This window comes from Aulonocara stuartgranti, assembly GCF_965226115.1.
Source record: "Aulonocara stuartgranti genome assembly, chromosome: 22".
In the NCBI taxonomy this organism is placed as follows: Eukaryota; Metazoa; Chordata; class Actinopteri; order Cichliformes; family Cichlidae; genus Aulonocara; species Aulonocara stuartgranti.
Genome location: NC_138957.1, coordinates 711,316 through 735,208, shown reverse-complemented (window position 1 = coordinate 735,208; position 23,893 = coordinate 711,316). Strand labels below are relative to the sequence as shown.

At 44.3% G+C, this 23,893-nt stretch overlaps 1 protein-coding gene across 1 annotated transcript in view; it reads left to right on the top strand.

The window, feature by feature from the left end:
* Window positions 1-22,616, top strand: part of LOC309698884 (dynein axonemal heavy chain 6-like) — a 242,468-nt gene extending 219,852 nt beyond the window's left edge. The window contains 1 exon segment of the mRNA XM_082521638.1: window positions 21,930-22,616. The gene's annotated coding sequence lies outside the window, so the exon portion shown is untranslated.
* The last annotated feature ends 1,277 nt before the right edge of the window (window positions 22,617-23,893 follow it).

Here is a 23,893-nt window from a genome sequence, read left to right as displayed (position 1 = left end):
AGGCGGATGAAGGCTGGAGCGGTCCCACGGACCCTCCAGCGAAGGCGGATGGAGGCTGGAGCGGTCCCACGGACCCTCCAGCAGACGACGAAGGCTGGGGCGGTCCCTCGGACCCCCCAGCGAAGGCAGATGAAGACTGAAGCGGTCCCACGGACCTCTTCCCATGCTCCCAGGATGTAGGTGTGGAATACACACCAAGCCTTTGTGTCCTGCTAAAGATCACAGTCCTATCACTACACAATTGATTATACACCTCTAAGAATATATGGTTAAATATTTCTAAGCATAAATGACAATCAACAATACAAAACCTAACAATAATTAGTTGTAGATTGATAGAGGTTTGATCCTTAGTAGTTTGCAGAGACGTTGTGTGCATTCCAGAGTGCTCTGGCATTCACACCCACATTCTGGGAGCATGGGAGAGGTTGTACCTTGTCTTATTGTTTTGTGGTAGGATAAACGTATCTATATCTGTTTTAGGCTAAGTGCCTTTTGTTTAGATGAACTGCTGGACTTCCAAACCAGCAGGGTTAGGGAAGTCATTTATGGGGTCACACTCTGACCCCACACACGCGCACACACACATACTTACACAACGCACAGGCAAGGTACTCTTTGTTTGTATGTAGACGTCATATGTTAATGAACTTATGTATATTCATGTAACCTCGATAAAAGAGCAGTGTTATGGGGGAGCGGACAAGAGCAACTGGGGTCGAGCGAAGGAACGGTGTTTGTCCAGTTCTCTCCCGTGCACGAGAAACATAAATAACTTTGCCTACTCATGTCTTGCTTTGCTGTCTAATTAAATTATCTTGAATGTTCCAGCGAATAGGTTTAAGCTACAAACCTATCAAAAAGTAAGAGGGAATTACTGACGATGTTTATGTGAAGCGTAGTTTGGATCTTCTTCTGCTGCTGGTTCAGTCAATATTGTTTGGAGAGAGATAAAACCTGCAGCTTTTGAACCTAATGCAAAAAGGATGCGGACCTGCCGAAACATCAGAAACATCAGAATCATCAGAATCAGTGAGCTGTCTGCTTTCTACTGTCTGTGCCGTTGGGTGAGAAAGGCGACATCTCACTGATTCTTTGTGTTTCCATCTTTGTGCAGAATCCGTGTACCGTTTACTGTTTTAGCTGTTTGGTGGTTGTTGAAATTTAGTGAGGTTTAACCTGAGATTCTGGCATTTCAGGCAAAATAAATTTATATTAAAAAATCGATTCAGGATTTTAATGAATTGATATCACGTTATCCAAGCGAGAATCGATTTTGATCAATAAATCGATAATCAAAACCCATCCCTACTTCCAGTCAGTGTGTGTCAGTGAATGCATCGTGTGTGCTTCACGGCTCCATCTAGTGGACTGATAGTAGAGCAGCTGATGGCAGCTTCCTCTGCCTCACACTGCTGTCTGACTGCATTCAGAAGCAGGAAAGAAGCAGCTGATATTTGGACAGCACACATGATGGAAAGGAGGATTTCAGTTGATGTGCACATGAATGATTTGTGTTTCCTCTGCAGGTGAAGGTAGAAAGTGTGTGTGAGCTGATGTGAATTCAGAAGCATGGATCAGTGTGAGGACAGAGAGGAGGGAGTCCGTCCCTCTAAAAGCACTCTGTGTGGGGAACATGAGAGCCAGACCAAAGCTCAGAGGTGAGATGACCATCTCTAACTGTCCATGACTCTTCTCCATGTCACAGCTCAGCACTCACATCACTGCTCCATCATTATTCACAGGAAGAAACGAGGAACTTCCATTCAGATGTTTCAGGTGTTGCTGGATGGAGGAGGATGAATAGTTTAGTGAGGGTCCACCTAAAACCAGCAGAAAGACGTTTGGACTTTGATATATCGGGGTTTGGGAATCGCATCTGTAACCGGAAGGTCGCCGGTTCGATCCCTGGGCTCTCTGTCCTGGTCGTTGTGTCCTTGGGCAAGACACTTTACCCTATTTGCCTACTGGTGTTGGCCAGAGGGGCCGATGGTGCGATATGGCAGCCTCGCTTCTGTCAGTCTGCCCCAGGGCAGCTGTGGCTACAACTGTAGCTGCCTCCACCAGTGTGTGGATGTGAGAGTGAATGAATAGTGGCATTGTAAAGCGCTTTGGGTGCCTTGAAAAGCGCTATATAAATCCAATCCATTATTATTATTATATATGTGAAACTCATGTGCTGCTGTAGAGCGAGTGCATCATCTCCAGCCTGTGTGCAGCACTTGGTGATTTTAAGTACAGCTGATGCTCATGTTTGTCTGCTCTAATAGAGGAGAAACAGCTCATTAGGATCAACAGCAACCTGAGAATATCTCCAAGGACCAGAGTTACCCCATCATCAGATAATTATATATATATATTGTTATATGACATGTCTTCTTGATACCATGTTCCTGACTCCAGAGCAGATCTAAAAATCTGATGTCAAACTGGTGCCAGTAAAATCATGATAAAACTAGTTTGAGTGTTAATCTTTTTGTGGAGTCTTTTTTTTTCTTTATTTGACTTCATATTACATTTTTTCATACACTTCAGCTGATTTTAAGTTTTCTGCGGATTGTAATTGTTCCTTCTACCACCTGACACAGGATCAGAGACTTCCTGTCAGACCGTGTTCAGTGAGTTAGAGTGGGGCCTTATCTTTCCTCAGCCTTAACACCGGCTCTCCACAAGGCTGTCTCCTACTGTATTTTATTCATTATTCATTACTGATTCTTTACCATTCAGTATGTGATGTTATTTTCACCACAGAATAATCCATCCAGAAATGTCCAGATTAAACATGTAATCTGCTGTGAAATATATTAAATAAGTAAAATAAAAAGTGTGCTGAGACCGTGATTCATTTTCTCTCATGATTTACAGGTCAAAGATGGAGGCGTCTGTTAAGGAGCAGCTGCTGGGCATGCTGGATGATTTACGAAAAAAGGAGCTGAAACGCTTTCACTGGTACCTGCAGAATGGACCGGGAGGTGATTTCAGGACCATCAAAAAAAGCCACCTGGAGAAAGCGAACAGAACGACAACGGTGGATGTCATGGTGGAAACATATCCTAGTGACCATGTGATGGAGGCGGCGGGAGAAGATTAAAAAAGGTCAGTCAGAGAAAAAAATAAACAAACAGTCAGTGTGTTAGGAAGACTTCTTAGTTTTGTCTTTCCTCCTCAAATAATCTTTGAGTACAAATATTATATTTACATTATTTTTAATCCACACAGGTTTTCATTTTCTTTTTTAAAAAGCTCATGATTTAAGCAACACGTTCTCACTCCCAACTTGTCAAATGTGTGACGCATGGTCAGGCTCCCTCTGCTTCACTTATCGATGCGCAGAGTACCCCCCTCGCGTCGAGAATTGACGTGCAGGGTCCTCTCATTGAATACTATAGAGCTCCCTAAACGTTGCTTATTGACGACAAGAGATTGCCGCGGAAGAGCTTGTTGTCCGTATATTTATATATTTCCAAAATCACATTGTAGTGACGTATACAGAACACAATAAATTATATAATGTAAACAACTACCTGAGAAACAGCAGATACAGCAGATAAATTAATTATAGGCTATTACTTTTGTATCGTTTATTGCATTTATGGAGGGAGAGGTGTATGCTGGGTAATGGCACAGCTAGCGACCGGGTGACTTTATTCACTGGCTTCGGCTGTTATCAGTCCATACAATGGGCGTTATCAGCACAAATCAGTCCCATAGATATGGGCCATCTCCTGCTAGATTGTTCAGAAGGTTGTTCTCATCCATCCAGATGGAGGATCACTAACAGGAGCGTGGAAAACTCCAGAATCCACTCTGGCTGGAATCCGGTGGATATGCAGTGTGTACAGGTAAGACCATTTAAACGGACAGCATTTATAGAATGACTATTAAAAGTCAGCGAGTGTCAATAATGGTAATGTGGTTATGTTACACCGAGTGCTAATATAACAGCTTTAAGATGCATTTGTAGATATTATTACGTGTTTTACCGTCTTTATGGTGCTAGCTTAAAGTTACGGTGTAAACGTTAGCTTCTATTGGAGTAGAGCTGTTACTGTTTAAACGATGTTAGCACAGAAATATTAGCTTCTGTCATGACTGATGAAGTTACTAGTTAATAAAGTTTCCAGTAAAGTGTTTAATCGCAGCCACAGACTGACAGCAAATATCTCGATTAGCTTCAATGCATCTGTAATAAATATGTGCAAGTTTCAGTGCTTCGTTTAAACTGTATGATACTTATACTGACCCAGGGTCAGTGTAAAATACAATCCTAGCTGTGTGAACAAAGCGTGGCTCCTTTAATCCTGCATGACAAACCTCAGGATGCAGGTTATTATTACTCTTTCCTGTTGGCACACCTGTCACACCTGAGAGTCAGCTAGAAACTTACAGTGACGTGGACATCATGCAAAGACTGCCAGACTCTGTAATACTGCAAATGATCAGTGACTCAGGTTAACACTAAACTTTAAACAGTACCTCTGTGTCTCTCTGTGTGCTGAACATCTAGGATTGAGTCAGGCTGCATTGACTGTGGGACTTTAATGTGTTAAAAGCAGGTTGAAGACGGCTCAGAAACATTTGAAGATTAAAATTTAGCATTATGGCTGCTGGTGGTTTGTAAAGCCTCTACTCAGCTGTATTTTTGTTACTAACTTATGTTTGTTGTTGTTTAACACAGATTTCAGAAGAGTAAAGATGCTTAATAGTTTAACTAGATTGGAAATCAAAAAAATCCAGATTCTTCTTCCACAGAAGTTTCATTTGTCAGTGTGGGACTGCTGAGTCACCTGAAGAACTCATTTCATTCATTCTCCACATGATGTTCATTTACAGAAATGTTTCACAGGAACTGATTCCTCCCAAAGGGTGAAGTAGTGTGTTTCCATAGATTATCTCTGTATGAATGTACTTCTTAAATGAAGGCAAGTGTTTGTCCTTTTTTGTTCCTCAGGTACAGTACGTGATATTAAGGGCAGGCGGTCATCACTGGGGGAAGACAAGAAGCAGACGTACTTCAAAGAGGGAGCTGCAGTGAGGACACAGCCAGGTCACTGAGGTCAGAGGTCACAATCTGAAACAGCTCAGGTTTATATTTTAGGGGTTATAAAAAAAACAAAATGTATTTATAAAGAAACCTTTAAATAATAATCATAATTATGATTATTATAAGAAATATCAAACATTTAACCCTCTACAGCATAGCGTTGCCCTGAGGCAACAAACCACATTTTCATGCCTTACACTGAAATTTTTTTTTTTCAAATAATGCTACCAGACACATCTCTTTCCAATAAAATGATGAGTTGAAGGTGGTGTGACTTTCATTTTGGTGGGGAAGGACCCCTTTCTGAAAGCTGCACTACATGAGGGACATCTCCATTAGGAGGCAAGATAAAGATCACTATTTTACATGTTTATAGTGAAATAAATGTAAATTAAAAAATACTTGTATGTGCATGAATATGTTAAGAAGCATATTTGATTGTTTGTTCTACTTTTGTAAATTTATTTATACAGTAAAACTGTTAATTTTCATTCGTTGCCTCAAGGCAACACTGCGCAGTTAGCCCAAAAATTTTCAGGCATTATAATGCATTTGCATATGAGTGTAGAGATGTGTTTGTGTGCATTTATATGATCATAGTCAATGTTTTTTACTTTACAATCTACTCATAATTACAGGACATGGATGTAAATACCTTTTATGGAAGGAAACCAGGGGAATGTGCACTTTCTGTCCTCAGAAAGTGAGGACAGTGAGCTTTCAGGGAGTGACATTGAAGTAGAGGAGTCGATCCCTGAATGAGGTTTGGGGGATACTTAGGAGCTCAGGGGTCAGGGGTCAGTTGGTAAAGTAACTGTGTCTGTGTGTGTGTGTTAGTGCCCAATAGCAAGCAGGTCTGGCCAGGATCTGGTATCAAGTCGGCACTGCTGGCCGACTTCTGGCATGATAAGACATATGTCATCAGGCCTGGCATAGATGGCACTGTCTATGTGATGGCATGCCATACCTGGCTTGATTGTGGCTTGGTTTATGTGGCCCAGGCCTACAGAAAACAGGTCTGGCCCAGATCTGGCATCAAGCTGGCACTTCTGACTGACTGGTGTATGCCAACCAGATGTGTGCCAGGTCTGGCAATGACGCCACTGTTTATGCGATGGCATGCCATATCTCAGGTGGTAGAGCAGGTTACAAACTGATAGGAAGGTTAGTGGTTCGGTCCCTTGCTCCTCCAGTCTGCATGTCAAGAGTGTGAATGTGTATGAATGTAGTTAGGAAGCACTCAGTTAAGCAAAAGTGGGTGAATGTGGCATGTTGTATAGAGCAGTTTGAGCAATCTGGGAGAGTAGAAAAGCGCTATATAAAAATCAGTCCATTCACTGTCTGAACAGAGTTTCGGCATGTTACTTTTGCACTGTTTTGCATGTTCTGGCACATGTTGTTATTGCATGGCTTGATTAAGGTACACATTAGGCTGACACCTGGGGCCAGAGCTGAAACCGTTCTGGGCCAGCACAGGGCCAGCAGTGTGTCTGAAACTGGCCTTGTGCTGGCCCATGTGTGGGCCACCTCTGGCAAACCAGGTCTGGGCCACCAAAGGGCCGTCATTCTTTGCGGTATGTGGGCCATGTGTAAGCACATTGTGTGGGCCAGATCCGTGCCATACCAATTTTGCTGTGTGTGTGTGTGTATACGTGTATTACTTATTGTTGTGGGGACACAAATTTGTTTAAACACTCCCATTGTGAGGTCTCGCCTACTTTATGGGGACAAATTGCAAGGTAAATCATTTAATTTTAGGGTGAAGGCTTGAGTCAGGGTTAGGGTAAGGTTCAGGCAGGGACTTGTGATGGGTAGACTCAGGATAAGTCTACAGGAAATTAATGTAAGTTAATGTAATGTCTCCAAAAGTGATGGAAACACAACGTGTGTGTGTGTGTGTGTGTGTGTGTGTGTGTGTGTGTGTGTGTGTGTGTGTGTGCGCGCGCATGGGGTTAGGGTCAAATGTTGGATGTATTTTGGTGTTTTATTGTTCTGTGAAATGTTTGCATTGTTTATTTGTTGTTTATTTATTTGTTCATCCTTGTTGTACTAATACAACTTATTATAGAATAACTTGGCATTTTACTACCCTTGTCGCACAGTGTTGCCTTGAAGCAACAAACCAATATCTGTTTGGGGGGGGGCAGGGTGTCAAATTTTATGATTGATATATTATTAGGGACCCTAAAGCTCCCCCAAAATAGGGAGAAATATTTTTTTCCCAAAAAATTTAAAAGTCATGCAGTAGAGGGTTTTAAGTGGATTTTCTGTTACACGTATTGTGTTAGCCCTGCAATAAACTGGCAGCCTGTCCTGTCTTTGTCCTGTATCAGCTGGGATAGGCTTCATCCTCCCGCGACCCTGAATTGGATACATTGTATTCCAATTATGTAATCTGATCATTTACAAACTCAAGGTATCTAATCAAAATGTAAGTAATAATTATAAAATGGGAAAGTAGAAATAAGTGTGACATGAATGTAAATGTGTGAGCTGACATAGAGGACAGCTACATGCAGTCTGAAAAACCTTTGTTGTCAAGTTTGCAGGTATATCAGCACGAGACATTCTTACATAGAAGAGACATTAAAGTCTCTAACTCAGTGAAGCATTATTGGTCCCGTCTGTTTGGATAAATATAATAAGCTGATGTATGTCCATTTATTGACACATTTTCTTAAGTGCTTATCCAGTTCAGGATCACAGTGGAGCTGCAGCTGGATATGTTCAGTAAATAAACCTTACAAAAGTTAACAATAAACCTGCATTTATGTACGTTGTTGTCCACAGGATGAGAAAATCAAACTGGAAGACTGTGGAACATGTTAATAAATGTTTGTGTTTATCCCTGTGTCTTTCACAGGATGCGCTGGAAGGTTTCCCTAATAGTTCCTGGCAGGGCCGTTCAGAGACGTTTAAAGGGGCGGGTGCTCAAAGTTAAAAAGGGGCACATTGAACCAGGCTGAATAACAACAACACGCATTCATCAAGAATCTAATATGGCATCGCATCATACTATATCACTGTTGTGAGGTGGCAACAAGGCAAAGCAAACGTAGCCTATGTTTTACCTGATGGGTACAATGTTGCTGTTGAGGGGTTGCTGCTGCTCCTGCTGCTGATAGTGCTGGAGGGCAGGGCTGTGTTGATCTGAGACTGTAGACTGTAAAAAGTCCACAGGAGAGGCGGGAGCTGATTAAACAAGTTTTATGAGATAATAACAAAATGCAAAGATTGGTGACAGCGCTTGGAACCATAAGGCAACAACAAACTGTGAGAAATAAACTCGGCTCTGCCTGTGAATCACTCTTTGCTTCTCTTCTTCCTTCCATCCCATCATTTCATATATCACTCTCCACTTGCTGTCTATGTGAGAACAAGGCACAACTTGTTATTGCAATAAACTATAATTTAATTATCCACACCTAACAACTCCTGCACTTAATCTATAATAAAATGATGACAGAAAAATGTTATAGCACTGCCTTTAGTAGCCTCACACAGCTCCTACTGTTTTCTCCTCATGTCCTTACCAGGCATGTCTGGACAATGTTATATCATGAGTAATATTTTTTTTTAAAAATCCATATACATAAAACACACACATGCACGCACAAACAGTGACATTTTAGACCTTCTTCAGAATACTGTATATACTATGGGCATCATGGTGCTGATCCAGAATCCTTACATTATTATTTATTACTAGAGCTACAATAATAAAGCAATGAGGAGGGGGAAGTAATAAATACAGTGGGGCAAAAAAGTATTTAGTCAGCCACCGATTGTGCAAGTTCCCCCACCTAAAATGATGACAGAGGTCAGTAATTTGCACCAGAGGGACACTTCAACTGTGAGAGACAGAATGTGAAAAAAAAATCCATGAATCCACATGGTAGGATTTGTAAAGAATTTATTGGTAAATCAGGGTGGAAAATAAGTATTTGGTCAATAACAAAAATACAACTCAATACTTTGTAACATAACCTTTGTTGGCAATAACAGAGGTCAAACGTTTACTATAGGTCTTTACCAGGTTTGCACACACAGTAGCTGGTATTTTGGCCCATTCCTCCATGCAGATCTTCTCGAGAGCAGTGATGTTTTGGGGCTGTCGCCGAGCAACACGGACTTTCAACTCCCGCCACAGATTTTCTATGGGGTTGAGGTCTGGAGACTGGCTAGGCCACTCCAGGACTTTCAAATGCTTCTTACAGAGCCACTCCTTTGTTGCCCGGGCGGTGTGTTTTGGATCATTGTCATGTTGGAAGACCCAGCCTCGTTTCATCTTCAAAGTTCTCACTGATGGAAGGAGGTTTTGGCTCAAAATCTCACGATACATGGCCCCATTCATTCTGTCCTTAACACGGATCAGTCGTCCTGTCCCCTTGGCAGAAAAACAGCCCCATAGCATGATGTTTCCACCCCCATGCTTCACAGTAGGTATGGTGTTCTTGGGATGCAACTCAGTATTCTTCTTCCTCCAAACACGACGAGTTGAGTTTATACCAAAAAGTTCTACTTTGGTTTCATCTGACCACATGACATTCTCCCAATCCTCTGCTGTATCATCCATGTGCTCTCTGGCAAACTTCAGACGGGCCTGGACATGCACTGGCTTCAGCAGCGGAACACGTCTGGCACTGCGGGATTTGATTCCCTGCCGTTGTAGTGTGTTACTGATGGTGACCTTTGTTACTTTGGTCCCAGCTCTCTGCAGGTCATTCACCAGGTCCCCCCGTGTGGTTCTGGGATCTTTGCTCACCGTTCTCATGATCATTTTGACCCCACGGGATGAGATCTTGCCTGGAGCCCCAGATCGTGGGAGATTATCAGTGGTCTTGTATGTCTTCCATTTTCTGATGATTGCTCCCACAGTTGATTTTTTCACACCAAGCTGCTTGCCTATTGTAGATTCACTCTTCCCAGTCTGGTGCAGGTCTACAATACTTTTCCTGGTGTCCTTCGAAAGCTCTTTGGTCTTGGCCATGGCGGAGTTTGGAGTCTGACTGTTTGAGGCTGTGGACAGGTGTCTTTTATACAGATGATGAGTTCAAACTGGTGCCATTTATACAGGTAACGAGTGGGGGACAGAAAAGCGTCTTACAGAGGACGTTACAGGTCTGTGAGAGCCAGAGATTTTCCTTGTTTGAGGTGACCAAATACTTATTTTCCACCCTAATTTACGAATAAATTCTTTACAAATCCTACCATGTGAATTCATGGATTTGTTTTTCACATTCTGTCTCTCACAGTGTACCTCTGGTGCAAATTACTGACCTCTGTCATCATTTTAGGTGGGGGAACTTGCACAATCGGTGGCTGACTAAATACTTTTTTGCCCCACTGTATGTGAAATAGGTGGAATTAAGACAGTTCCAAAAGCAAACACACTTGTTCAGTGCTGAGAGTGGTCTTGTTGCTGAGGTTGGGGTCATCCTGTAACTCTCTTACAAACTACCTCCACTGCATCACTGACTGGAACACAAGTGAAGAGAGATGTAACATCATACGAGACCATTGTTTCATCTGCTTCCCTAATGACGTCTCTCACCTTCTCAACAAAATCTAAGGTGTTCTGAGCTGCCTACCAGTGAGTTGAGGAGCAAAACCAGAAACTTTGAAATGCTATATGTGACCGTGTTGATCATACAGACAATTTGTCTTAAAGGTACACCCTGTTTATGTGTCTTTGCACACTTAGCATGCCCTGGGTATAGCCTGTGGAATGAGGTCTGGTCATTTGTATCATCTTGTTCTAACTGCTTTTAACCTTGTTTCAGGGGCACAAAAGTTCTTTTCTCTCTGAGCATTGACAAAATTTTCTCATGATAGTCTTTCTTCCCCAACTCATTTTATTTATTAAGTGGGGGAACTTGCACAATCGGTGGCTGACTAAATACTTTTTTGCCCCACTGTATGAAATAATGTATTTATGATGATTGCATTTGTTTCACTATCCACTCTGTGCAGGGGCAAAGCTTATTACATTTTTAAACTGTAGAGATACAATAATTTTACTGCTGTAAAATCAAAATTTTGTCTTATTTAAAATATAAATCTAATATAATCTGCTTCTTAATGTATGTTCTTTAAAATACAGCGTGTGTTTTTTAATATATTATAATTATAATAATGCATAATTGCATGCATATTAGATCGTTTTTTAGTGAAATATAATCCCTCCAGAAAGGCAGAAAAAGCCCGGAAACGTCCTTTAAAACTAAATATGTTCTAAATACTTTAAAACTAAATATGTTCCCTAAAACGGTGACAGAGCTACAGACCCATGACAGCCTTACACAGGTAGCCAGCAGCTATGACCAGCACTACTTGTGCAGTTAATAAAAGGACAGGTAATGTTTGTCACGCTGTTGCACGCACAGCACGCTCGTTTGTTTCAGTTTGTCAGTTGCCACAAGACAGCTTACCAACGTGTACGTAATAAGCTAATACTCCTGTGTGCTACACACTACAGTGTACGCTGTACACCGACTTACTGGTTTTGTCGCATCAGTCTGTGTCTCTGAGTTAACTTGTGTTTCTCTTACAGCTCCGGACTACAAAAAATGCGCGTGCTCTTTGTGAGCTCGTACCCGGCTCGTAACCAGCGCATTCTGCCATCAAGGGCGATCATTGGTTAAATGTAATCATGTGACTGATGCAAGCCAGATCCTTTTATTTAGCAAAACTGTGATTAATAGTATATATTATTGTTGAGGGGCACAGACAGGACTCCGCACGCCCACACACATAAAAAATATATATATATATTTTTTTTTTAAAGTTGCCTCAACAAAAGGGCACTTTGGGCACCCATCAGGAAAGGGGCGGGTGCTCAAGCCCCTCCAGCCCCCCCCCCTGCACGTCCCTGGTTCCTGGTGAATCAAAGCAGAACCATAAAGGTTGCTGGACTGCATGATGGCCTTACCCCTGAGCAGTCATCCTGTTAAAGGAGGAACCAGTTAGAAGCTGTTTTCAAAGTAGCTGAGCAGATTTCATCTCAAGTAAGCGATTAACTGTTTGTTCATCTGTTCTGCCACTTAACCCTTGTGCGCCCACCTGTTCTCGGGGCGTGGGTCGTGGTGACCCCCCGAGGTGTGTGTGTGTGTGTGTGTGTGTGTGATGATGATGATGTGTGTGTGTGTGTGTGTGTGTGTGATGATGATGATGATGATGATGATGGTGGTGGTGGTGGTGGTGGTGATGGGGGGTCTTGGTAACCCCCTGGGGGGGGGGTGGATATGTGTGTTTTATGATGATTAGGGTGGGGGTCGCTAGGACCCCCTCGGGGCATATGTGATGATGATGATGATGATGATGGTGATGGTGATGATGATGATGATAGGTTTGGGGTCACTAGGACCCCCCCGGGGGGGGGGGGGGGGGCATATGTGATGATGATGATGATGATGATGATGATGATGATAGGTTTGGGGTCACTAGGCCCCCCCCCGGGGGGCATATATTGTGTTATGATGATGATGATGATGAGGATGATGATGATGATGATCAGGATGATGATGATAGGGTGGGGTGGGGTGGGGGGGGGTCGCTAGGGGACCACCGTTGGGGCGCTTGTGTTATCACGGCGTCGGTGGCGTCCGGGGAGCGGCGGCGCGGGAAGAAGAAGAAGCGGCGCAGTTGGGACAGTACGTGACGGCGCAGTTTGTACACACGTGCACTCGGCACTCGCGGCACAGGATCTTGGTCTTGACGTCTTTGCTCCTGGGACACACGCGACACCTTCGCCTCTTGACCGGAGAGGAGTCGCGTGGCGTAGCGTTGTTAGAGGCTGCCTCGGCGGTAGCGCCTCGGGCCGCGACTCTGCCTCCTCTTCCTCTTCCTCCTCCTCCTCCTCCTCCTCCTGGTCCTCCTCCTCCTCCCGGTCCTCGCGCTAAAGCCGCCCTGGCTTCGAGCATGGGGCGCGCGAGCGCTTTGCCCAGTCGCTCGAGGAAGAGCCGTCGTCTGTTGAGCTTGCCCGGCATCCAGTCGGGGTGAATTTCCCTCCACAGCACGAACGCGTTGTAGGCCGCCACGTCGACCATGTTGTGGAAAAGGGCCACGGGCCACCTGCGGGTCTTTCTCCTGCAGCTGTACGTGCTCACGACCTTGTCCAGGTTGTCCACTCCTCCCTTGGTGCGGTTGTAATGCAGCACCAAGGGCGGTTTCGCGCCGCTTCTGTTGCTGCCGCTGCTGTTGCTGATGCGGCGGCTAGGCCGGGGCTCGGGGCCGGAGCGATGGTGGTAACGAGGAGCTGTGGTGAGGAGCAGCACGTTCTTGTTCTTCTTGGCCACGTAGGAGAGGATGATCGTGTCGGGCCCTCCTCCTCCTCCTCCTTCTCGTCCTCTTCCTCCTCCTCCTCCTTCTCGTCGTCCTCCTCTTCCTCCCCCTCGTCCCGCGGAGCCGCCGAGTACCACGGATTCGACGGAGCCCACGGCCCTGCCCTTGACGCAGCGCAGCTCTCTGGGGATCTCGGGTCTGTTCGACCGCAGAGTGCCCAGCACGGTGTGGCCTCTCTCGGCGAGCTCGCGCGAGGTGAAAAAGTTATCACACGTGACGTTGCGTCCCGGAGTCAGTCCCTCGGTGAGGTCCACGACCACTCGAGTGGCCAGGTGCTTTTCGGGAGGGCCGCGCTTGTCGGGCTTGCCGGTGTAGACTTGCATCTTCCACGCGTAGCTGGAACGCGCGTCGCACGCCACCCATATCTTGATCCCGTACCTGGCCGGCTTGCTGGGCATGTACTGTCTGAACGGACACCGTCCTGATGGATGGAGAGAGAGAGAGAGAGAGAGAGAGATGTGGGAAAGTGTGGGGGGAGATTGGGGCAGAAACGCAAGGAGAAGAGACGTGAGTTTGATAGAGAACGCGCTTGCTTGCTTGCAAGCGTGGAAGACATTCAATTCAATTCAATTCAATTTTATTTATATAGCGCCAAATCACAACAAAAGTCGCCTCAAGGCGCTTCATAGATACAAAGACATAAAGAGTCATAGACTTCATAGCTTCATAGCTTCATAGACATAAAGAGTCATGCGAAAGCAGCACAAACGCGGAACCCAACACGAGTATACAACAGAGCGAGCTAGCCCGTTTTCGCCATTCCCGCTCCTATTCCTCCTCTCTTCCCCCAGTCACACACACACACACACACACACACACACACACACCACGTAGTACATACCTCTGAACGGCACCAGTCTCTCGTCGACGGTGACCTCCGGTCCCGGGCGGTACATGGCGGGCAACCTCGCGCACCACTCGTCCCACACGGCTCTGATGGGGGCCAGTTTGTCGTAGCAGCTATCGCCCTCGCCGCCGCCCTCGCCCTCGCCTCGCCCGGCCCTTCTGGTCTCCCTGTCGTCGAAGCGCAGCGCGCTCGAGTAGGCTCGAAAGGTCTTGAGCGGCATCGTGGCTCTGAACACGGACCTGCCGCTCTCGGCGTCCCACAGGCTCTCGCAGGCCTCTCCCCGGGACCTGTACACGCCGGCGAGCACGAGCAGCCCCAGGTAGGCTCGGAACTCGACGCGGCCCATGGGCTTCCATCCGTCGATGGCGGGCCTGCGCCTGCCCGCTTCCAGGTTGGTCATGGCGATCACCGAGTCCTCTATCTCCGGCGGGAAGTAGGCCATGAACGCAGAGGCCTCGTCTCGCGCCGCCGCCACGGCCTCTTCGGTGGGGCCTCGTCCCGGCGGGTCGAGGTCGTCGTCTTCTTCTTCTTCTAATTCTAATTATTCTTCTTCTAATTTTTCTTCTTCTTCTTCATAGTCTTTGTCTTCTTCATCGTCATCGTTATAATCATCAGCGAGGACGTCTTCTTCTTCTTCTTCTTCATCATCATCATCATCGGCGAGGACGTCTTCTTCTTCTTCTTCATCATCATCATTGGCGAGGACGTCTTCTTTTTCTTCTTCTTCTTCTTCATAGTCTTTGTCTTCTTCTTCTTCTTCTTTTTCTTCTTCTTCATAGTCTTTGTCTTCTTCTTTTTCTTCTTCTTCTTCTTCTTTTTCTTCTTCTTCATAGTCTTTGTCTTCTTCTTTTTCTTCTTCTTCTTCTTCTTCTTCTTCTTCATCATCATCATCATCATCATCATCGGCGAGGACGTCATCTTCTTCTTCTTCCTCTTCTTCTTCCTCTTCTTCTTCTTCATAGTCTTTGTCTTCTTCGTCATCGTCGTAGTCGTAATCGTCGGCTACATCCGCGTCGCGAGTTTCACCGACAGCGCCGCGGCCGCGATCGCGCCCAGGATCATGAACGCCACCTGCAGCGCGGCCGGCGTCGTCCTCTTGCCAAATCTCCCGAGTCCCCCGCCCCGGTGGGTCGGCGCCTGCTTCTTCTTCCTCTCCCTCTCGGCGGTTCGACTCGCCTTGCGAGCCGCCGTCCTGGCAGAGTTGCGACGCCATTTCGTAACCGCGATCATCTTCCTCGCAACTATCCACCCCATCGTTTTCGTCCTCCTGATCCTCCGAGTGGCTCTCCTCCTCGTCGTCTGCGAGCGTTCGGGCCGTCGGGTCGTCGTTGTCGTCCCCCTCGGCCTCTTGCTCCTCTTCCTCGCTCTTGTCCTCCTCCAAGTTCTGCTGCTGCTGCTGCCGCCGCTGCTCTTGGTCTTCCTCGACCCCTAGCCCTCGATAGCGAAACGTGGCCGGTCGCAACAACGGAGCCACCGGAGCCGACCACGCAGCGTACGCCAAATGCGATGGCGATGGCGACGGTGATGGTGAGCGGGAGGAGGAGGAGGACACCGCTGGCGATTGCGATCCGCCTGTACCGACCTTAGTGCTCTTTGGCTCCCACGGTCTAGTGCGTGACATTGTCTTCTTCTTCGTCTTCTTCTTTCTCGTTGGCACCTTGTCGCCGTTGTTGTTGTTGTTGTTGTTGTTGCTGTTGTACAGCAAGCGCCCGGACACTGCCTCTGTAACCTCTGTAACCTGTAACCCCGACACGCTTAGTACCCGCCATCCACGCTCTTATCATCTCGTCGCGCGACGCGCTGTGCTTTCGCCGGGGTGTTTCTCGACCACCTTTTTACAAGACTTTATCGTCAACGCTTGCACGTGTGGTCTCTGTCAAACTCACGTCTCTCTCTCTCTCTCTCTCTCTCTCTCTCTCTCCAATCCCATCCCATCCCCATCCCATCCCCTCGGGGGGGGGGGGGGGGGGGGGGGGATCTCGCGACCCCAACCTCCTCCCTCCCTCCCTCCCTCGGCGGGGGACCTGCATTGCATCCCCCCCCCCGAGCCCGCCATCCCATCCCATCCCATCCTATCCCATCCCATCCCCATCCCATCCCCTCGGGGGGGATCTCGCGACCCCAACCTCCTCCCTCCCTCCACGGGGGACCCGCATCCCCCGACCCCGCCCTCCCATCCCATCCCATCCCCTCGGGGGATCTCGCGACCCCAACCTCCTCCCTCCCTCCCTCCCTCCCTCCGCGGGGGACCCGCATCCCCCGACCCCGCCGCTCTCCCCCTGGCGGGTGCATCAGGGTTAAGGCTGCAGACCCCAAATCCGGTCATTGGTACTTCCTGGCTTGTGTAGTTACTAGGTAACAAAAGCTCAACACTGCCCCTAGCGTCCTGGAGCACTTCCGTTGTGTTTTGGATTTTGCAAGTGTTTTGTATTTTGCACGTGTTTTGTATTTTGCACGTGTTTTGTATTTTGCACGTGTTTTGTATTTTGCACGTGTTTTGGATTTTGTACGTGTTTTGTATTTTGTACGTTTTTTGTATTTTGCATGTGTTTTGTATTTTGTACGTGTTTTGGATTTTGCATGTGTTTTGTATTTTGTACGTGTTTTGTATTTTGCATGTGTTTTGTATTTTGTACGTGTTTTGGATTTTGCACGTGTTTTGGATTTTGTACGTGTTTTGGATTTTGCACGTGTTTTGGATTTTGTACGTGTTTTGTATTTTGCATGTGTTTTGGATTTTGTATGTTTTGGAGTTTGCACGTGTTTTGAATTTTGTACGTGTTTTGTATTTTGCACGTGTCTTGGTGTTTGCATGTGTTTTGTATTTTGTACGTGTTTTGGATTTTGTATGTTTTGGAGTTTGCACGTGTTTTGTATTTTGCACGTGTCTTGGTGTTTGCATGTGTTTTGTATTTTGTACGTGTTTTGGATTTTGTATGTTTTGGAGTTTGCACGTGTTTTGTATTTTGTACGTGTTTTGTATTTTGCACGTGTCTTGGTGTTTGCATGTGTTTTGTATTTTGTACGTGTTTTGTATTTTGCATGTGTTTTGTATTTTGTAAGTGTTTTGGAGTTTGTACGTGTTTTGGAGTTTGCATGTGTTTTGGAGTTTGCATGTGATTTGGAATTTGTAAGTGTTTTGGAGTTTGTACGTGTTTTGGAGTTTGCATGTGTTTTGGAATTTGTAAGTGTTTTGGAGTTTGTACGTGCTTTGTCTCTAGGGGCCACCGTACTTCAGCCACTGCACAGAGACCTCCATCTTCAGAGGTTTTCTGATGACTCTGCGGTGGTTGGATGCTTTGTGATTATTCATAAAATATTAATAAAAAGACCTAAAAACTGTGAGAATCTGAATTTTAGCAAACAATAGACAATTATTTATACCTATATTTCAACTTTTCAGAGTCAGGAGTCACAAAGTGGCGCACAAAGTTAACAAGTTCATAACATTTAAACTGTATATTTCTGTCAATACATAATTCAGTCAAAACTGAAGCCGTGCACGTGATGTGTAGAAGGACTCCTCTCAAAAATTAATTCAAACTGTGTGGGCCCTCCTCATTTTCTGACTCCTCCTTAGCCTTTATCATTTTCAACCATTCTGTGGAAAAGACCAGTAGAAAAGATGAAGTTAGTCTGGCTCATCTGCGCAGTGGCTGTTGGTAAGATCTAAACAAATACATTTCTACAAGATCATATCAAAAAAGAACCTTAGTGTGGAAAGAGTTGTCTTTTCAATTTGACTGTTTGAAGGCGTAATTCAGCATTTGGAGAAATGTCTTTACTGGTTTTCTTTTTAAGAGTTGTATAAAAGGATTGAGAGGAATCTCGTATCTGTTTTTAAAGTAGAAAGATCCAGTCAGTGTGCCTCTGACCTGATTTAATGTAAAAGAGAAACCGCCGACTGTAACTGTGTCAGTTTAAAGTTCAGACCTGTGCACAAACAAAGCTTTTGTGTGGGTGATACATGCTAAAATCAACAACAGAGAGAAATGTTAGGAATACTATGGCCTTTATTCTTTTAACCATCTTATATCATGTTGTGGAAAATGAGTCACACTTTATCCTCCGATCCTCTGGATGCTCAAATTAGAAACAGTATTTGTAGTATGTTTTTGTCATGAGCTTCTTTGTATGTAGACAAAAGTTCGTAAGAAGCCAATACACTTAATCAGATGTGTATTGTGTATCAGGACCCCCCTCTCGCCACATCGTCCCAATTTTGATTTACAGCCTCAGTCGAACCGTTTCTGTAACTTTCTAAAACCGATGATCTCAAATTCAGTGTGTTACCATTGCCAACCAAACGTTTTTACACAAGATGAAATCATGATTTTTTTTTATGACGTACTGCAGCCACCTCTGTATGTCTGGCTTTCAACATTGATGCGACGGCCACCCATCTTTACTACAGAACAAAAAGATTTCTTCCAAAACAAGGTGCTTCAGTTACTGTCTGACAAGAACAATGGGTGAGTATCAAAGCTAATCTAAAGATGCAAAGTATCAAAATATTAAATCATATTTTCATCATTAATGTGGTGTACAGCTTTTCTGTGCAAATCACTGCATGTTTTTGTTGTTGTCTTATTTCTGTCTGATCAGATCTCACTAAGGCACAATAGAACTTTTTATTTAACATTTCTCATAGAGGATGGGGACAGGAAATGGACTGGAAAGAAAGTAGGGGAAAAATATAGCTGGGATTTGATGATCAGAGCACGTTTGATGTCCCAAAAGTGCAAAGCAAACCGCTTGATAAAATGAAAGGTCATGTAACTCTAGTTGCTGTCTTAAACAAACATGGGTAAAAGTAAAGATTACCTTTGTCCTGATCGAGGGAAAAATAAATAACGCCCACACAGCATATTTACTTTCATTGACCCCGAGAGTATTCGTGGTTGTTGTCAGTGGGGTCCAGGGGCATTTTCAGAGACGGTGCCCGTATAGTTGCTACTGCCCAAGTAATTAAATTGGAATTCAACTGAAAGGTTAAAGTGACATACAGTGAATGCAAAAGTATTCGGCCCCCTTGAACTTTCCCACATTTTGTCACATTACAGCCACAAACATGAATCAATGTTATTGGACTTCCAGGTGAAAGACCAACACAAAGTGGTGCACACGTGAGAAGTGGAACAAAAATCAGACATGATTCCAAACATGTTTTACAAATAAATAACTGCAAAGTGGGGTGTGTGTAATTATTCATCCCCTTCGGTCTGAGTGCAGTCAGTTGCACATAGACATTGCCTGATGAGTGCGAATGACTAAATAGAGTGCATCTGTGTGTGATCTAATGTCAGTACAGATACAGCTGCTCTGTGACGGCCTCAGAGGTTGTCTAAGAGAACATTGGGAGCAACAACACCATGAAGTCCAAAGAACACACCAGACAGGTCAGGGATAAAGTTATTTAAATTTAACGCAGGCTTAGGCTACACAAAGAAACCCGATCGGTACCCCGCATGCGCGAAAGGTTTCTACTTCCGGTCGTAGCGTTTTACGATAGTTATGGGTCAGAGTATCTGTTAAGATGTTAAGAATAACAAGTATATCTTAAAATGTTTGCAATAATGAAGCATTTCAGTACAATGTAGACAAAAACGAAAAATAAAAATAAAGTTACGGATCAGGACTCCCCGATCCTTACTGCGCATGTGTAAAGTCTGACCGTACAAATCGGGTCTACCCGATCCGTACCGCGCATGTGCAGATGTTTTCTTCTTCTTCTGTTCGTTTAATGGCAGTTTACTCCCCAGTGTACGAGGATACCGCCACCTGCTGACCGAGCGAATAAACCCTATTATAAACTGAATTATCGTCATTACAAACGTGTGTTAAATCTGATTTAGCGAAAGTCGAGTGTGTTTATGCTTGTCTGTGAGGAGAGGATTGTTGGAATAGTGATGATGATGTGCGCTATCACTGTCAATTGTCAGTAAACACTTAATCTGGCTGATGAATCTACACGTGAGATATTACAAAGTCTGCATTATTAACTCTGTAATTAGGCGCCATTCTTCTTATTTTACGGCGCTGTTGCTCAATCGGGGGACGCTCTCTGTTGAGGAGAAAAGCATGAATTTCTTTGTATACGGATTATCCATTGTTTAAATGTCCCGGGCAGTCGAAAAGGAGGCAGAGCTGTTGAGAAATGCTAGGAGCTAACTGGGCGCTAACCGTACCATTCAAATATATTGAATGTCGCAATGTTGGCAAAGAGAGGAAGTGACGTAAGATTTGCGCATGCGGGGTACCGATTGGGTTTCCGGTACGGATCGGGTAGTGACAAGGCCGTCCACCTAAACTCAGGCCGAACAAGGAGCTGATCAGAAATGCAGCCAAGAGGCCCATGGTGACTCTGGACGAGCTGCAGAGATCTACAGCTCAGGTGGGGGAATCTGTCCATAGGACAACTCTTAGTCGTGCACTGCACAAAGTTGGCCTTTATGGAAGAGTGGCAAGAAGAAAGCCATTGTTAACAGAAAACCATGAGATGTCCCGTTTGCAGTTTGCCACAAGCCATGTGGGGGACACAGCAAACATGTGGAAGCTGCTCTGGTCAGATGAGACCAAAATGCAAAACGCTAACGTGACAAAATGTGGGAAAGTTCAAGGGGCCCAATACGTTTGCAAGCCACTGTACATCACGTCACCACATGCACTCTGTTTATTTGCACATTCTTTTTACTTAAAAGTTTCTAAGTTAAAATCTGTAAATTTTGTAGTGATCTGTAAATCTTACTGTCAGTTCTCACTGACATTTAATGGTTGGGCATTGCATAGCAATAAGCATTTCACCACATGTCGTACTATGTATGATTGTATGTGTGACAAATAAAATCTGAATTTACAGCTTCGAACGACAACTTTACAAGACTAACAAAACAGGGCGAGGTTTCTTCTGAAAATGCCCAAGAATGTGTTTACAAGAAATTAGTTGATCTATTTTTAGATGTCATTGCGCAATACAGCAAAACCGTTCACCTGGCAAAGAAACTGAACAATAAAATATGAAAAGTTAATCAAAGAAAAATTTATTTAAATGAAAAAAGACGTAACACTTTGTAACACTACCTTCGAATAAGGTACAAGTACCCTGTAGTTACGTGCATTTTATGGGCAACAAGTCAGGTTTTTGCAAGAAACAGTGAAAGAAATACTGTAAAGATTGTGTTGAGATAGTGGAAAAGGAATGTGTGACCAGCAGTATGGCTTCATGACAACAAAGAGCACTTCAGATGTGACGTACAGCATGTATAGAATATGTGTGAACTAGCTGGAGATAGATATGCCAGTGAGGATGGAAGGAGTAGTGATGGTAGATCAGCTTCAATACATGGAGTGAACCATGCAAGAAAGTCCAAGAGAGGTGAAGTTACAGTATAGGCAGGGTGGAGTGGTGCACACATGTATCAGGTGTGATTTGTGACAGAAGGACAGCGGCTAAAGTGAATATTAAGGTCTACAACAGTGAGGCATGCTGGGAGGTTTGATCTGCAGACATGTCACCGACAAAAAAAACAGGATTTCTTTCTGCGTTTAACTTACTGCAATTTTCAGTAAATTGCATACTGCAGATTAGAGCAGGGCGATATGACCAGAAATATTTATCACGATATACATTTGACAAAAAAAAAAATCGAACCTGAATTGAAATTAAAATTAATACTTTAACAATTCTGTTTGCAGTGTGAGTCAGTGACTGGCTGCTCCCGTATGGGATCAGAACGATGCCACCTTATCCCAAAGTCCAGCCAATGATGTGATTCACATTCGTATATACGCAGCTAATCAACGTGGCTGACAGGCTATGACAGCGTCCTTATGTGCCGGTGTTTTAGCAAAGCGGCTGATGTGGAGTGAAGCCACGTTAATGACAACGTGTACAACCATTGGAGATGTGAGCAGGACAGACGGAACAACTGACGGACAAAGTGTGGACTTTATACCAGTTTTTAAATCGTGTTGATCGGCCACGTAAAACCAGAGTTATGATAAAATATCTGCAATGTTTGGTTTTCTTCCTGAATACTGTCGTTGTTTATATTTACTGCAGGAAGAAACGGTAAAAACTGCGTTTTATAAGGAAAACGCTCGAAAGCCTGTGAGCAAAGACACCAAAACTCCCAGCCTTTCCTATTGGTGGAAAAATGTACCATGTGGACCAATCAAAGAATGATATGGCAACATGGCCTTTAGTTGTTTAGGACGGGGGAAGTTTTAGGAGTGACGGCGTGTTTGAGATGTGAGAGATTTGAGACGTTTAGCACAAATCTTGTGTAGTTAGTGTGTAGTTAGTGTGTAGTTAGTGTGTAGTTAGTGTGTAGTTAGTGTGTAGTCAGTGTGTAGTCAGTGTGTAGTTAGTGTGTAGTTAGTGTGTAGTCAGTGTGTAGTCAGTGTGTAGTTAGTGTGTAGTTAGTGTGTAGTTAGTGTGTAGTCAGTGTGTAGTTAGTGTGTAGTTAGTGTGTAGTCAGTGTGTAGTCAGTGTGTAGTTAGTGTGTAGTTAGTGTGTAGTCAGTGTGTAGTTAGTGTGTAGTCAGTGTGTAGTTAGTGTGTAGTTAGTGTGTAGTTAGTGTATAGTTAGTGTGTAGTCAGTGTATAGTTAGTGTGTAGTTAGTGTGTAGTTAGTGTGTAGTTAGTGTGTAGTCAGTGTGTAGTTAGTGTGTAGTCAGTGTGTAGTTAGTGTGTAGTTAGTGTGTAGTCAGTGTGTAGTCAGTGTGTAGTCAGTGTGTAGTTAGTGTGTAGTCAGTGTGTAGTTAGTGTGTAGTCAGTGTGTAGTCAGTGTGTAGTCAGTGTGTAGTTAGTGTGTAGTCAGTGTGTAGTCAGTGTGTAGTTAGTGTGTAGTTAGTGTGTAGTGTAGTCAATAGTTGTGTTGTGTGTCAGAACAATGAGGCGACTGCTGAGTGTTACAGGTGTTACAGCAGTGACACATCTGCTGCTGTCAGGCCTGCAGGTATCAGGCTGTTGTTCTCCTTCATCTCATAGTGGACACAAATTATTTTTTGGAGCGGCACAAATAATTTGTGTGGCATCAGATTTGATGCAGAACAGCTGATTGTTCTGTAAATAGTTTGAAATGTTTGTTTAAAAAAACGCCTCAGTAACTTTTTTGCAGAAGTAACTATATAATTAATTACCCAACATTGGTCATTATTTACTGTATTTTGCAGACAGAGTTACAGACTCTCTCCCAGACCACAGACTCAGAATACAGTCAGAGCTTTATTTAATAAAAAAAAGAAAGAAAGTTGTGTTTTCAAAATTGGAGTTGAAGTTATTTTTCCTTCCAATAGTGTTAACATGCTGCACAGGACAGGAACAAGATTTTTAAATTTTCATTGTAAGTGGGCTAAAGCAGTTAATTAAGGGTAGTCTAACATAAATGTAAATGCTGTAATTTGATTACTTTAATAAACATGTAACTTGGATGGATTGGATGCTGGCGTGACCACAGTGCACACGTCTGCTGTTGCTCACAGTGGTCCAAGGGGACGCTCAGGGAGTTTGTGTTCGCTCAGACACGTGAAACATTAGAGGGAACATTGTATATAATCCACATGATCTTGGGTCATAACCAGTGTTGGTCAAGTTACTTGAAAAAAGTAATCAGTAACTAATTACTGATTACTTCCCCAAAAAAGTAATCCTGTTAC